This window comes from Lactuca sativa, chromosome 5 (genome assembly GCF_002870075.4).
Source record: "Lactuca sativa cultivar Salinas chromosome 5, Lsat_Salinas_v11, whole genome shotgun sequence".
NCBI lineage: Eukaryota > Viridiplantae > Streptophyta > Magnoliopsida > Asterales > Asteraceae > Lactuca > Lactuca sativa.
Genome location: NC_056627.2, coordinates 268394037 through 268410508, shown reverse-complemented (window position 1 = coordinate 268410508; position 16472 = coordinate 268394037). Strand labels below are relative to the sequence as shown.

General features: G+C 35.8%; 1 non-coding gene across 1 annotated transcript; it reads left to right on the top strand.

Moving 5' to 3' along the window:
- Positions 1 to 197, top strand: LOC111891654 (U2 spliceosomal RNA). Its single transcript, XR_002850277.2, has one exon. It is a non-coding gene; the product is annotated as a U2 spliceosomal RNA (small nuclear RNA).
- The last annotated feature ends 16275 nt before the right edge of the window (positions 198 to 16472 follow it).

Genomic DNA, 16472 nt, shown 5'->3' with positions numbered 1-16472 from the left:
ATACCTTTCTCGGCCTTTTGGCTAAGATCAAGTGTAGTATCTGTTCTTATCAGTTTAATATCTGATATGTGGGCCATCGGCCCACTCGATATTAATCTTATTTTTTATGGGGGAAGGCCCGTTACAGTAGCTTGCTGCTGGGGTTCTTCATGCGTCGCCTTGGTCTTACACTACAGCCAAGACCCGGCGTACCCCTCCAATACTTAGTCCAATGTTTAAGAATAGCTTAAAGCTTTTATACTTGAAAAGTCTTAAAAATTTGAAACAAGTCTTTGCTGTGTCTGATGTGAACCCACTCCCGTAAGTTTATAAAATCGTCTTCACACACCAATGTGGGAGCAGTCGCTAATATACACATACACAAACTTAAATATTTCATGTTACCAATTTCCAAGAGACTCAAAAATCTGTTGTTTTTAATGATATATTTTCATCAGGAGATGAAACAAAACAAGGTTATTTGTTGAATGAATATGACTCATCCCTGTGACAAAATGGACTTGTTTCAAATTATAAAAAAGTGGGAGTCCATTTGAGTGAGACTAGTTGGCAATATAGGCCTGAAGAGCCAAGACTTGTTATCCTTCCACTGTCGGAAGCGAGGAGTTGTCGCAGCTCTGTGAAGCCAGCCTAACGCATTGCCCCCTTCTCTAGGTTACACCCAAAGCCTTCGCTCAGGCCACTTGAAACAACTATCGACTTGGAACGGGCAAGTCAAATTACACACCACCAGACCCAACCTAACTCGACCAAATCATAATCCAACCCACTTTGATACCCCCACTTGGGTTACAGGCAAACGTTACAAAATGGACTTGTTTCAAATTATAAAAAAGTGGGAGTCCATTTGAGTGAGACTAGTTGGCAATATAGGCCTGAAGAGCCAAGACTTGTTATCCTTCCACTGTCTGGAAGCGAGGAGTTGTCGCAGCTCTGTGAAGCCAGCCTAACGCATTGCCCCCTTCTCTAGGTTACACCCAAAGCCTTCGCTCAGGCCACTTGAAACAACTATCGACTTGGAACGGGCAAGTCAAATTACACACCACCAGACCCAACCTAACTCGACCAAATCATAATCCAACCCACTTTGATACCCCCACTTAGGTTACAGGCAAACGTTACCAGGCCCAGTGATGAACAATCTAGAAGATAGATTTATAAAATCGTCTTGGAATCCTTCACACACCAATGTGGGAGCAGTCACTAATATATACCTACACAAACTTAAATTTCCTTTTGATTTACAATTCCACCAACACATTGTAATTGGACTTCTCGTCATGTAAAACAAAACCATCTCCAACGACATCAAGGGATTTTGGTTCTTCGAAACCATCTGATGGTTTCTTTCTAGTCCAACTTATCATCAACTTGTATGACTATCCTGGTACCCCACAAGCAGGATTGCAGTGGGAAAGACAATCAGTCTGAAGAGATGACGACAAAGGTCCGTCTTACTTATAAAAGCTTCGGGAAATGTTGTCCCACCAAAACATAACACCAACGCCAAATAGAAGCTTCCGCCCGCAATGTCGACACTACCGTGCAATCGATTTACTTTTTATGTAATTTGATTTAATGTTTATGTTATTGAAAATAATCATACTTCACACATCATACTTTTTGTTTAAACAATACAGAACATGACACAATTATATATGAGAAACCAAGCACTTCAACTTATATAGAACGGAATACGATATACCGTAAACACTAAACCTAGAATCTCATAGACTCCGACTTGCTTGATGGAACAATTATGGACCGATCGGCCGGAAATCTATAATCTGCGCCTTATCGGGGCATGCTTAACCCAAACCCTAATATCTACCTTAGGGTCTCTCGGTTTAAGATACATGGGAATTGAAAACGCATCATTGACATGACGATTTGTTTGTAATTTTTCTTCGTAAGCGGTACCTATTTTAAATTGCAAACTTGTATTTAACATAACGAAATAAACCCCTAGTTAAAAGCATGTAACCATTTCTTAAATACAAATAACTTATTTGAAATGGAACATTGAAATGCCATATTGTGGGGACATCTCGATAAACTGATTGCTTTGTATTAGCCATATTAAATATATAAGAAACGCTAGGACATATGTGATTTTATTTTTGGTAAGAATTTTTTTTTTTAGATTTTTCTTTGCAGGCACGCATCAACATACATGAAGAGAACCCGAGTTAAATCCCTAAGAACATTTCCAATCAACGACTAAGTTATTGAGATTGGATTTTTGAAATGTTATATTACGTGGACATCTGGATAAAATTAATTTTGTGGCTAAATTCTATTACATTATAGAAACTTTCTACATGAGACTCTCCCTTGGCCCGAATCTCCTGAAATTCTATTACATTATAGGTCAATTGATATGGCGCAGGGGGGGGGGGGGGGGGTGTCATTGTTAATGGATGTTTGGAAAGAAAATCGAATCAAACGAGTCTTTCACGACATTTGATACAATTTTTTCATGGGGATTTGGAGATGAAGGATCTATGGAAGATAAGTTAAAATATAGAGTGGTTTTAGATGTTTATATGGCAAGGAAGTTGTTAGGGATGAAGCTTTCTATTGTAAAATTCTTAGATGTTGATAATAAGTAGTGTTTGATTCAAAACTTTTGCACCATATCAATTGGGAGATTTCTTTTATTTTCTTCGACTGCGAGGTTTATAAGGGAAGAGAAAACAATATGAGCCCACACAGATCAACCAAGACCACAAGTAAATTCAAATGGTAAGAAAACTCAATTTGGGAAGGAAATTCAAAATATTATGCCTCGATGTCAACGGGGAAGGGGAGACACATAGTCAACATGAACATATAATATTTTTTAGGAATAAAATATATGTAGATTGTGCTTGACTTATTGTGTATGGATCTTGGGTGTCTTCGGAATGTGAATCTCAACGAAATCTTGTATAAGGTGTGTAGTGAAGAATGATTTAACGACATTAAAGTTAACTGTATTGTGGGACGTGGGTGTGTATTGAATTTAAGTATCAAAATCCTTGCATTAAGTTCAAAAAATACGAAGAGAATATTGGTACTTTAAGGAGATGAGGTTGTTAACAAATAACTTTTTGGTTCATGAAAGGATGGTGTGGCTTGAAATTGAGGGCCTTCCTTTTCGAGGTTATGAGCCTGCTAGGGTTCCACAGGGCTGTCTAGAAAGAGTATGTGGTCGTTATCCATACTCTGCTGAATAACTAGATCAACAACAACAACATCGAGGCCTCTCATCTGTTTATCACACATCAACTATCTACCCATGTTCTACCAAACATATTAGTAGATAAATATATATATTTTTATACATAGTTTAAAACCTGTATAACATTCTCATTTAACACATATTCCAAACCACAAATGAGACACATACACATAACACGTATTTCATAGAGAATAAATCATATCTATGAGATAGAAGAAAGTGAATATACATTCACACATATAACAACAAAATATACACATAACACGTATTTCGTATAAAATACTTCATAATTATGCGTTAGAACAAGGTAACTACACACTCACTTGATCAGAAGATGATCGGACAACACTACGACTGGTTGAAGTAGTATTCTTCGGTAGATCTGGAAGATCTTCACAAAATCGGGCTTCTTGCGGGCAGAGCTTCGGCTCGGGAATTGCACTTCTCGGGATCTTCGGGGCTTCGGGACTTGCTTCGGGGCTCGGGAATGATACCAGGGCTTCGGGGTATAAGTTACACGCAAAACGAGGTAAAAACGCGAGAGAAAGGAAGAAATAAGTAATAGAACTCGGATGCACTCGACATCTATTTATAGGGGCTGGAAACCCGAATTACGCTGGGCGTAATGTGGATAAGGTCGCTGACTCCCCACCTTTGGATAATATCGGGTATTTATAATTAAATTTAATATTTTAATTATTTATTAAACTTCAAAAATTCATATCTTCCTCATACGAACTCTGTTTTCGACGTTCTTTATATCAACGCGTAGGTGAGACTACGCTCTACAACTTTCATTTAGACTCCGTCGGCTAATTTTGACTTTATTTTTATTATTTATTTTTAGTAGGCCGGGACAGGAAAACTCCGTTATAAATTCATAATTTCTTCATCCGACGTCCGTTTTTATCGTTTCACTACAATTAACGAGATCTTCGATTCTCGTTTAGATTGTTTCAGCTAAAAACCGCTCGGTCTCAAATCGAGTATCCAGGTTGCATACTGCTAAGTCGAAACTTCAGAAAATCATAACTTCCTCATACGAAGTCAGATTTGGACGATCTTTTTATGCACGCTCTCGGTTTAACGAACTCTACAACAATCGTTTAGATTGCTAAGGCTAAATATCGCTCTAACATAAATTTCACTTTTTACGTCATTCAGCGTTGTCGATTCTGTCGCGAAACTTCGACAGATCATAACTTCTTCGTTATAACTTGGATTTCGACATTCTTTATATATTCGGAAAGTTCGTTACGACCACTACGTCTTTATGTATCGATATCGGGCTTATCTAACATTTCATTTTCACACTTAATTTCATTCTTAATTCATTTAAGCCACATAATTAAGTACAAAACACATAATACTCAAATAATACACTTCTATTATTTCAAAACGGGTTACAAAGGTTAACCTAGACTATTATATCAACATTAATGACAAGCCTAGAAACACAGGCGTTATAATTGTTAATGGATGTTTGGAAAGAAAATCGAATCAAATGAGAACCCTAATTTAAAGAAGGTGGGAAATTTGTCTTTCACGACATTTATTACTATTTTTTCATGGGGATTTGGAGACGAAGGATCTATGGAAGATATGTGAAAATATAGAGTAGTTGTAGATGTTTATATGGAAAAGAAGTTGTTGAGGATGAAGCTTTCTTTTGTCAAATTCTTAGATGTTGAGAATAAGTAGTGTTTGATTCAAAACTTTTGCACCATATCGATTGGGAGATTTCTTTTATTTTCTTCAACTGCGAGGTTTATAAGGGAAGAGAAAACAAATTCAATCCAGACAGATCAACCAAGAACACAAGAAAATTCAAATGGTATGAAAACTCAATTTGGGAAGGAAACTTAAAATCTTATGCCTCGATGTCAACGGTGAAGGGGAGACACATAGTCAACAAAAATATATAATATATTTTAGGAACAAAAATATATGTAGATTGTGCTTGACTTATTGTGTTTGGATGTTGGGTGTCCTCAGAATGTGAATCTCAAAGAAATCTTGTATAAGGTGTGTAATGAAGAATGATTTAACGAAATTAAAGTTAATTATATTGTGGGACGTAGGTGTGTATTGAATTTAAGTAATAAAATCCTTGCATTAAGTTGAAAAAATATGAAGAGAATATTGATACTTTAAGGAGATGAGGTTGTTAACAAATAACTTTTTGGTTGATGAAAGGATGGTGTGGATTGAAATTGAGGGCCTTCCTTTTCAATGTGTGCTTGTACATCTGTTGCATTCAAGAAAATTGCAATTTCTTGGGATGAAGCTATGTTTATTGACAGGGATAAAAAAATAAAGAAACGTTTAAGGGGGGAGAATGTGTAAAAACTAACATAAAATCACAAAATAGCAGAGTTTGTTATGGTGGAAATTGAAGAGGTGAAGTATAAAGTGTGCGTGAAAGGGACACTACTAGAAAAAAGGCCTTTTACGATGCTCATTGCACGTCGTAAAACGCTCAGACGACGTGCAAATGCGCGTCAAGAAAGGCCCTGTCATAACGAGAGACGACACGCATTTACGACATGCATTTATGACACATTTACGAGAGACGACCACCAAGGTACGTCTTATACTTGAATCTTTTAATATTCCTTTATCTGCTTATGATCTTGAACTCACGTCATTTGATGATACTGTGGCTTATTTTGATTCTGTAATTGTGTATGCTAGTACTGAATCTCAAAAAATAAATATGCAACTAGGAGAGACACAAAGAGAATTAGAAATAAAAAGAAGCAGAGTAGACAAACTTGAATTACAGCTCAAAAATGTAAATTGTGATAGGGATAATCTTACAAATGATGTTAGGTTATTGCTTGCACAAAGGAACATATATTGTAATTCAGCCAAAAGATTGTATGCAAAATTAACTGCTTTACATCATTTTTCGGATATTAGCAAAGAACAACATATGAAAATTTTACCTTTTCTTGAATATGAACGTGAAAAAGTTGATGTTGTTTCTTATGATTGCGAAAGTACAATTGCTCAATTTGACAAAATACCTGATGATAGATCTGCATATGGTATTGTCAAAATTAATGAATTCTTGAATGCTGATGAGTTGGTTGATATTGTAAATGAAAGTTTGACAAAGAGTGAACAAGTGAAAATTCTAAAGAAAACTGAAAGTTCAACTCTTGATTCGCAACTCAATTATGTTGATGTCAATGACAATTCAGATAATGTGAGTGAGATCAGTGAAATTGAAGAAGAAGAAGAGGTTGATTGTTCTAAATTGTCAATCATTAATATCACATCTAAGATCAAAGGTAAAGAAATAATAGTTGATTCGATAGTTAAAGATGAAGCTGATAAATCTTCAACTTCGCAACATTGTACCTTTGATAATGTGGAGGTTGAAAGCTGGAAAACTGATGAAAATTAGGAAAACAATGAAGGTGTGAAGGATTCACCTAATACATCTCCAAGAGTTGTTGTGAATCAAGTGTTTGATAATATAAAAGAATTTGACAAAATTCTAAATGAAAAAGGTGCACATTATTTGGAAACCAACATAGTGGTATATCCAAATTTTAAATGTACAAATGACATCATTTTTCCAAATCAAGTTTTTGTCACAACTGGAAATGTTGAGAACATTAAACCTGAATTCATCAAAATGGTTGAAAATGATAATCAAAAGTCATCAACCGCAGGGTTCTTTTCAAATCAAAATACCGAAGAAAACAATTTAACGAAATTTTTTTATGTTTTTCAAGAGAAAAAGCCATCACAAAAATGGGTGGCTAAAGGTGAAAATTCAAACAAAGTTTTTGAAAAAATTGAGAAATCAAAGGCTGAAGTAAAATTAAATTCTCATGAATTTAAGTTGATGGTTGGAAATTATTCAACAGAAAATAATGTTTCAAAAAGAAAAGAAAGAAAAACAATTTTTTGGCAAGTTGTGTCTAATGATAAGCCAAAAGTTGAAAACGAACAAATTTTGAAACCAAAATCATCAAACTTTCAAAGCAAAAACAAACAAAAAGATACAAGTTGTCACAGACCAATAAATTATGTTGATAAAATTCCATTTGTTCGCAAATATGACAACAATCGAACATTTGAGACTTCACAAAAATTTGTGAACAATCAAAAGTTTCGAAATGTTGGAAAATTCACGAATACTTCATCACCTTTGAACAATTCTAACAAAGCTAAAGTGAAATTTTTACTAAAACAACCAAATTTTCCAAATCCTTCAAATTCACAACCAACCAAAGTTTCATACTCAAAAGAAAAATTTGATGACCATACAATCAATCGTTGGCTTGAAGGAAAAGACAAAAAATATCAAAGTGCGAAGTTTTCAGAGCAACAAATCAAGAATGCATTTGACAAGTTCGCAAATAATTCTTCCACTGCTAGTTCATCATCTCATCATTCACAAGTTCCAGTTCAAAAATGGAAACCGGTTATCAAAAATGCGAATGTTGTGAAGGATAAGATTACAATCAATGGAAATCCAAAACTATTGAACAACTATATTTCAATATCTAGATCTGATGATGTTGATATAACAGATTCTGTCACAAACAAAGTAAAAATATGGTTTTTAAATTCAAAAAAAATTGTTTCATTCTACTAATGATGGACCCAACAAGTCTTGGGTTCCTAAATTTTTCCAATAAATGCAGGTGATGTGTGACGAGCAATATGATATGAAATGATATATTGATAGTGGTTGCTCTCGTCATATGACTGGAAGAAAGGAAAACTTGCGAGATTATAGAAGCTTGGAAAATGCTGGAGTAGTCAAATTTTGGAATAATCACAAGTGTTAAGTGAAAGGCTATGGGAAAGTCACAAATGGACAATTCACTGTAAACAGAGTTGGTTATGTTGAAGGACTTCAACATAATTTGATAAGTGTGTTACAACTTGTTGTTGGTACTGGAAACCAAGTTGTATTTAATGAAGAAGGAAGTATCATTTCAAATGTGAAATCAAATGAAGTACTTCTCAAATCCAAAAGATATGGTGATATGTTTACACTGGACATCAAACCAATTGTGGGAAAACCTGCTGTATGTTTACTATCAAAAGCATCTAATGATGTCAGCTGGCTTTGGCATAGAAGATTGTCACACTTGAACTTTCGCAATATTAACAAACTTGTCACTAAAGATTTAGTTCGAGGGTTACCTGTACTAAAATTTGACAATGATTCTTTGTGTGCAGCTTGCAAACAAGAAAAACAACATAGAAAAGGTCATTCGATTGTGATCGATTCAAAAATCATAGAACCATTGGAACTTCTTCACATTGACTTATGTGGACCGTCGACTGTTACTACAATCAATAAAAAGCGATACATTTTGGTTATTGTAGATGATTTTTCTCGATTCACATGGGTATTTTTTCTCAGGTTAAAATCTGAAGTTGCTCAGATGATGATTGATTTTATCAAAAAGATTGAGCTTAGTCTGAAAAAAATGTTCGCAAAATTAAAAGTGATAATGGTTCTGAGTTTAAAAATCAAATTCTTGATTCTTTTCTCACAAGAAAAGGCATTTTCGCATAATTTCTCATCACCATATACTCCGCAACAAAATGGAGTTGTTGAAAGAAGAAATCGATCTCTATGCGAAGCAGCCAGAACCATGTTAACATATGCGGATCTTCCTCAATATCTATGGGCTGAAGCAGTTTCAACTGCATGTTTTACTCAGAATCAATCATTCATTCATCGAAGATTCAATATTACTCCATATGAAATAATCAATAATAGGAAACCTAATGTCAAATTCTTTCATGTTTTTGGTTGCAGGTGTTTTATCATGAATCTCAAAGACAATTTGTCCAAGTTTCAAGCTAAAGCTGATGAAGGCATATTCTTAGGATATTCGCACAATTCAGTGGCATACAGAGTGTTCAACAGAAGAACAAGAAAAATTGAAGAAACTTTCAATTTAACGTTTGATAATTACTATCTTAAACAAACGGATAGTAAATTTGAAAATAAATCAATACTCGTTGATTCAAATACTCAAATTGATAATTCTGAAATAAATGATTTTGATTATGACTTCATTTTCAGAATTCCTGATAGGGCAATTGATGCGGAAAATAATGCTCCTGATAATCAAACATCATCATCTTCAAAACATACTGATGATTCGACAATTACTACAACGTCAACATCTCGCAAAAGTGTGCCTGATGTTCGTATGGAGGGGGAGCATACGATCAATAATGCAGACAATCAGCCAACTTTAGAGGGGGAGAATGAAAATAGGAATCATCAAGTTGAGGGGGAGCATTCACAAAATCAACAAGAATATCAAGTTGAGGGGGAGCATTCACATAATCAACTGGAACATCATTTTGAGGGGGAGCATGATGAAACACAAACAATTAATCTTGATGAAAATGATGAGTTTCATGAACTAAATGATAATTTTTCTGTTGCAGGATCTAAAAATGAAGATATATATGAAGATGCACCATTGGAATTTGATCCTAATTTTCCACCACTTGAGAAATGGACAAGAAATCATCCAAAAGATCAGGTAAATGGTAATCCACAAGATGGTATGTTGACAAGAGATCAAATTCGTGCGAAAAATGAGGTACTAAATGCGAACCAAGAACTATGTATGTTTAATGTCTTTATTTCGAAAATAGAGCCAAAGACAGTGAAGGATGCTATGGAACACTCAAATTGGGTTGTTGCTATGCAATCTGAACTGGCTGAATTTGAACGAAACAAGGTTTGGAGATTAATTCCTAAATCTTCTAATGTTTCGATTGTCGGATTAAAATGGATTTTTAAAAATAAAACCGACAAAGATGGCAATATTATTCGAAATAAAGCTAGACTAGTGGTTAAAGGGTATTCGCAACAAGAAGGAATAGACTATGAAGAAACATTTGCTCCTGTTGCAAGACTCGAAGCAGTTCGCATATTTTTAGCATATACAGCACACAAAGACTTTGATGTTTATCAAATGGATGTTAAGTGTGCTTTCTTAAATGGAGAACTTGAAGAAACAGTGTATGTTGAACAACCACCAGGATTCATAAATGAGGAACATCCTAATCATGTCTATATTCTTGACAAAGCTGTTTATGGGTTAAAACAAGCACCGAGAGCCTGGTATGCAACTCTTACAAATTTCTTGAAACAATCTAAATTTAAACAAGGATCAGTTGACCCCACTTTGTTTCGCAAGAAAATTGGGAATCATCTTATGCTTATTCAAATTTATATTGATGATATTATTTTTGGCTCAACTGACCCAACATTGTCAATTGAATTTGAAAATCTAATGAAAAGTCAATTTGAAATGAGCATGATGGGAAAAATTAATAATTTTCTTGGATTGAATATAAGACAGAACAGGGATGGAATCTTAATCAATCAAGAAAAATATACGAAGAACTTGCTTGAAAAGTTTGGAATGACAAATAGCACGAAACTAAGAGTACCAATGGCAGTGGGTACAAGATTAACTCCTTCATTAGATGCTCCTGCTGTTGATTTAACATTATATCGAAGCATGATAGGGTCTTTATTGTACTTAACTGCAAGTAGACCTGATATTTTGTTTTCGGTTTGTAATTGTGCTAGATATCAAGCTAATCCCAGAGAACCTCATTTGACTGCAGTGAAAAATATTTTTCGCTATCTTAAGGGTACAATTTCGTTAGGACTTTGGTATCCTTCGAAATCTGGATTTTTCATTCAAGCTTTTTCAGATTCAGATCTAGGAGGATGTACTTTGGATAGGAAAAGTACAAGTGGTGGATGTCAATTGTTGGATGGAAAGTTGGTAAGTTGGCAATCAAAGAAACAAACTTGTGTTGCAATTTCAACTGCTGAGGCTAAATACATTGCTGCTGCTGCTTGCACTTCGCAAATCATTTGGATTCAGAGTCAACTTCGTGATTATGCAATCAATATGAAAAAGATTCCCTTGTATTGTGATTCGCAAAGTGCAATTCACATTTGTCATAATCCAATACAACATTCAAAGACAAAACACATTGCTCTTCGATATCATTTTATCAAAGATCATGTGGAAGATGGGAATATTGAAATTCATTTTGTTAAAACAACTGAACAACTTGCTGATATTTTTACAAAACCTCTTGATGAAAAATCATTTGTTAGAATTTTAGCAGGGTTGGGGATGATTGATGTGAATTCAGTTCCAAAAACTCAAGCATGAAAGTCTCGTTCAACAGTTATGAGTCAAACTTGTTCAGATGTTACTGTTCATCCAGAGGCTTCGCATGGCTTCGCATCCACATCTTTTCGCATTTGCGATCATAACAACTAAGGTTAGGTTTATAATTCATTTTGTAGTTTTTAATTTTTGAAAAATCAAAAATCCAAAAAGATTTTAATTTTTTTTTTGTTTTTGAAAAATTAAAAATCGAAAAAGATTTTATTTTGTTATGTTTTTAATTTTGAAAAATTCAAAAATCACAAAAATATTTTTTTGTTGTTCTTTAAATATTGTGTGCTGAGAACTTAGTACATGGCTTAATGTGAAGAGGTCATGCTTAGGTGTTTCTACGGAAAGGTATCAAATTTTTTTAAAACTAGTTAGGATGTCCCTAGAAGCATGCTGATGTATGTAGACCAAAAGCCTCAACAAGACTCTATGTGTGAGAAAAGAAAGCCTTAATGAAATTATCTCATGAAAATTTCTTCACAAAAGGCTTATATTCGCATAAGTCAAAAGAGCTACCTTACTCTTCTCAAATGAGTTAAGAGTTTTCTGTTTTGTCCATTATAACAGAGGTACACTTCGATTCTTAACCAATCTTTTTATACCAAACAATTCTTTCAATCCGAATTTTCGAAGAGATTTGTCCTTGAGGTCTTTGATCAAACCAATCAAAACCAAGACAAATCACAAGTCCGTGTTTATGATCTAACATCATGAGACCGTGATGGAAGTGAAACCCGAATATCATAAACCTTAAGGAATTGACGGGGAACATCGTTCCAGATTTTAACGAAACCTTTGTTTCAGTATCAAAATTTCGAAACGCCAAATCATATTCAATTCGCATGTGTGGTCTTGATCAAACATTAGCAACCCACGATGTTTGTTACCCAACAAGATCCAGTTAAATTTTTTTTTGAATATGATTTCTATGTGAGTTTTATTCGCAAATCCTAGTCATGATAAATATTTTCAAAAGCCAACTTGTCACTGACTACACTGGTCAAACAAGTAATTTCATTTACAATTTCTCACCTTATGTTAAGGCTGATATGTAATGAAATTTGAAATCAACCCAAAATATCTTTTAAAAGAAGCCCTTCGATACTTATCAACAAGTATTGGATTGTAATTCACGGGAAACTACACAAGCTGTTGATTGTCTCTATTGATGATTAACGAAGCAACCTTTGCCTGGGGTTTAACTGCACTCATGTCAAATTAAATTTTTGACATCACAGAATTCCAATTTTTTTTCGTTTCTCATCTTATTTTGTTGACACAATGCACACACGAAATCCTTAAGGTTCTGAGTAAAACCAACTCAGGCTGATGATTTCGCAAATCTGGCATATGACTTCACTTTACATCCCAAAAGTGAAAGAGCCTTGCCTCCATGCGAAGGGTTTTAATGGTTCAAATTCTATAACGGGAAACTTGACAGGCTGTGTACTCAAGATGGTTGGTATTCTATCCGGTTTTCAAGGAGATGGGACAGTTACTTTTTACAGCATGCTTATCTTTTACCGTATTGATCCGATTTTCAAGGTGCCACATCGGATAACATTAAATGCATCTCGCTTTAATTTCAAATCAATTTTGGGTAACCTATAAAAGGGGGATCAAGAACACTATATACGGTTACGCGAACAAAATTCTCACAAACCTCCAAAGATTCAAACTTCTTCATCTTCATCCTTTCTTTCAAACCCTAGAAATGGCAGGAACTCAATCCAACACTGATGAAGTTCTTTCTCAATCCCTAATGAAAATCCAAAGCACAAATTATCAGGTTGATCCGAATGTTTCTTCTTATCCCGAAGAATTGAAGATGCTTATCGTTGCTCTGAAACGATCCTCTCTGGCCACTGCAATGTTCAAATCTTTCTCAGTTCTGATGACTTGGTTGTCATTGGCTGCATCTTCTGCTTCTCACAACTTCACCACAGATGTCATAACCTTCAACCTCATCAACAACAAACGGGTGAAACTCACGAAGAAGATGTTCGTTGAGTTTTTCGAAATTCCCAACAACCCTCCATTTTTCAAACCCGTTAATTCTCAAATCATCCATATGTTTAATGAAATGGGTCATCAACCAGAGCTTGAGAAGATAAGTGACTTTCGAAAGTCTGGGTTGCCGTGCATATGGAATTTCTTATTTGGAATTTTTCTCCGATGCCTAACAGGAAGAACAGTTGGTCTGGATAGAGGGCGAATGGAAGTATATGCCATGGTTATGGGCTTGTACTACGATATCAGTGTCGATTATGCAACCCATTTGTGGAAGGAATTTGTCAAGAGTCTAGAAAACACAAACTCTAAAAAAGGAATTTCGTGTGCGAGGTATTGGAGTTTGATTCTAGAAAAGGTGCACGGAAGAGAAGGGATTGTTGTCCCTGAGGATGTTGAAGTTGCTGAATTCTCTTTATATAAATTTCTGAAGGTAGTAGAAGATGATGAGGCAATTTTTACTCATGTTGCTCGCATTCCAGATGCGATGCTTCGCAAGGTCTCTCAAACTCACAAGGTCTTAGTGAGATATTTGAAAACAATTGATCAATCGGTGCAGACTGGAGTGTTATTAGAGGTTGTTGCATCATCAAAGAAGAAGAAATCTACAAAGAAGGATGCGAAATGTCCATCTTCGCAATAGGCTCCGAATGCAGATGTTCATATTGAAGAAACTTCATCTCAATCGAAGAAAGAAACAATACCTTCCAAGTCTGGGGTATTGAAAAAGATTCGCAAGACTGAGGTGAGCAGTAAAGGAGTTACAATTCGCAGTATTCCAGCTCCGGTCTCTCCAGGAAAGAAAAGGCAAAGAGCTGAAGACGTTGCGAAAAACATGCAACGTACTCTAGCAAAAAGACGGAAGCTGGTGGTTCGAAATGAATCGTCCGATGAAGAGATAGTTCCAGAAACTCCACCGGTGACGTCTACAGTAAATGTTTCCTTACCCATCATTTCCGTTCAACCTACTTCGCAAATATCTACCACCACTCTACTCACAGAACCACTTGAAATAGTCACTACCGAATCAATTTCTGAGGAGGTACCTATTTCTGATACGGTTGTTAACGTATCTGATATGGGGGCACCTATCACAAGTGTTGATACAACAATGCCCATCAGCCTACCAATTACCTTTCCCATTTTCACTATCATTGTTATCTACACTCACCTCATCTTCGATATTTGACCATGTTTTGAAACACCCTTTCACCACTCTATTTCCTTCGCAATCACCTGAAACTCCTCAGCCTACACAGCACATGTCCGATGATGAAATGGAAGGAGGAGGTTTAGGAGGAACCTTTGAGGCGTTACACTTTGACTCTGAAGAGGAGGAAATACCGGATCACATGCTTATGTCTGGTAAATAGTTCAAGATTTTGAATCGCAAGTTGAATGCAATTATTCAATCACAAGCAGACTCAGGGTCTAAATCTTCTATGTCCGGGGTAGAAGTGGAATACTTGATCAAGGAGGCTGAAAAGCATATTCTTGAAAAAGTTGATCAGGTGGACAAAAATACAGAGCTTCGCATTCAAGCTCAAGGGAGTACATTTTTGGGTGTAGTAAAGGAGTTAAAAGCTGTCACAAAAGAACGACATGTTTTATTTGTACAGGATGTGAAGAAGGTAAGAGAGGATGTAAATTTCAAGATTCATGAATTGAAGAATGAGATTGCGAAGGAGCTTAAGGATATTCATTCTCAACATATTGAAGTGCAGAAGCAGGTTGATGTGGTGGCTACTGAACTCAACAAGGTTGTTACTGCCCCTATTCTTGAAGCTAACCACAAAGAGACCAAAGAGAAATTTGATCAACTTCTTAAGATGGTAACTGAGCTCAAACAGGTGGTTTCGCAATCTTCACCACAAAAAATCCTTACCCCTGAGTTCTTGTCTCTGAAGGTTAATACTTTAGAGCAAGCAATTCAGAAAGCATTAGCACCCATCGCAACTTTCACTTCTTTACTCCCAAAGAATGCCCCACCTGCTTTCACAGGGGTGCAAGGGGGAGAGACGGGTAAAGAAGATGCGAAGACGGTTGGGAAAGTTATTTCGACCCAACTCAAGACAACTCTTCCTACATTCACAATGCCTGTTTCCTCGACAATTTTGACCACAAGACCAATAGCCAAATGTATATCCATTGGGTCAAAAGAAGGAGAGAGTTCAAGTGTGAAACCTCCAACTGATGACGTGGGAAAAGGGAAGGGCATTGCATACGAAAAGTCTAAGGAGGAGAAGAAAGCCGAAGCTAAAGCAGAGATTGAGCGATTGAGGAAGGTACAGAGCATTATGAGGCTCAGGGCTGGTGATCCTCCCACAATGAACAAAGGTGATCCTGAAAAGCTTTATTCATATGAAACAATCGAATCAAAGGTTGTGGGGGTAGAGATGTACGAATTTGAGAAGAAGCCTAAGGTGAGCTATGATATTGCTAATTCGGACAAATGCCAACTGGATTTTCCAATAAATGAAATGCTCTTCATTACTTCTCAATACAAGATCAATGAGAAGTTTGACAATGCTGATGATTATATACACATGAAAATCAGATTTCATGTTGTATTGGCGAAGAATCCGGAGGAAGTGTGGTCTTTAATGAAAATAAAGAAAGTGCTAACTATCAAGAAAGACGCAATGTTCAAAGATATGCTACAAAATTTTCGATATTTTGTCATGCGAGCTGATGACAAACAATACGACTTCACCATTGCTGATTTTCCTCTGATGAATTGCTATGATCTAATTCAAGTAGCAATGATTTTGAAGCATATAGAGGAACACAAGCTCAAGGGCTCAGAGACATAAGTGTTCAGAGTCGGCTTCGCACATATCAAAGTCTTCATTGATAGTTATTACGATTGCTTAGCAATGACTGATGAAGAATTAGCCACGAGCTTGGGGAGAAAGGTGACAGTTCCATGGGAAACCACATTGACCCAGTCAGTATTATCAAAATATGTTGATGGGGAAATTTGCCTTAAACCTTTTGGCATGGTGTTCTCAAGAAGGGATACAAAGGGT